Consider the following 1090-nt stretch of genomic DNA (forward strand, 5'->3'; position numbering starts at 1 on the left):
GAAAGCTGTGATGTCAGAAGGAGTAACTCATAACCCAGAGTTGGATAATTAGTGTCTGTTCTGTATGAATGGTGGATGAAAGAAAAAGGTATTTCCAGAAAATCCTTTTCCAAGTCCCCACATTTTTTCAATCATGTTGGAGATGCTGGTTTAATGGCTGAAAATGGGGAGTTTCAAATATTACACAAAGGAGAGTTTCTTATTATCTCATAGTGAAAAAGCCTGAGTTTGGATGGGAAAGAATGTTCAAATCTTAAGTGAAATTTCAGAAGAGAAATATAGCTCAGATTTCCATTGAAATTTCTCACACCAGAACACTTCTCATAGAAGGGACTACATATTCACCTCTCAAATAATCAAAAGATGTAAACTGTTCGCTTAATTGTTGTAAAGGAGATACTGCAGATGAATATACTGAAGATCTCAAAATATATTGATAACAGGTAACATTACTCAACGGAAAAATCCTATTTCTTTGTGAAACTTCTAGTACATGCAGTGTTTTGATATGTATTTATATTGTTAGGAGCTCAAGCTTAGTTGTGCTTACAGAAGGATCTTTACACTTGATTCTTCATGCAAGTTGAGAGCACATGGCTAGACAAACATTTTAACTTTTATATAGCTTTCAAAGACCTATCTGTCGGCTATAACTTTTTTCAAAAGAATATATTAGATAAGGTTAATTTATTTGGAAATAGGCCAGAATAAATAAATATTTTTAAAAGCTAGAAAGAAAATACAGAGAAAATTCTCAAGATGGAACTATTTATGCTCACAGTCACACAGCTTTGTTTGATTCTGTGGATTTACACTGATAGATTGTAATGTAAAAAACAGAAATCAGGTGGAGCTTGGAAGGTTCAGGTTCAGATCTTCCCAACTTCGATACTTAGCAGGGCAGATACAGAGGAATGTGATTTAGGAGATCAATATAATACAGCAAGCTGCTTTGAGATAAAAATAAGTGGCTACATAGTTTAAAAGTCAGAGTAGTAAACTGGGTTTCTGATATAAGCAACATACACTGGTAAGTAAAGTGGGAAACTTGATATGAAGCAATTACACTGATAAGATAATGGTGGTTGTT

The sequence above is a fragment of the Myotis brandtii genome, unplaced genomic scaffold, assembly GCF_000412655.1.
Source record: "Myotis brandtii unplaced genomic scaffold, ASM41265v1 scaffold290, whole genome shotgun sequence".
NCBI lineage: Eukaryota > Metazoa > Chordata > Mammalia > Chiroptera > Vespertilionidae > Myotis > Myotis brandtii.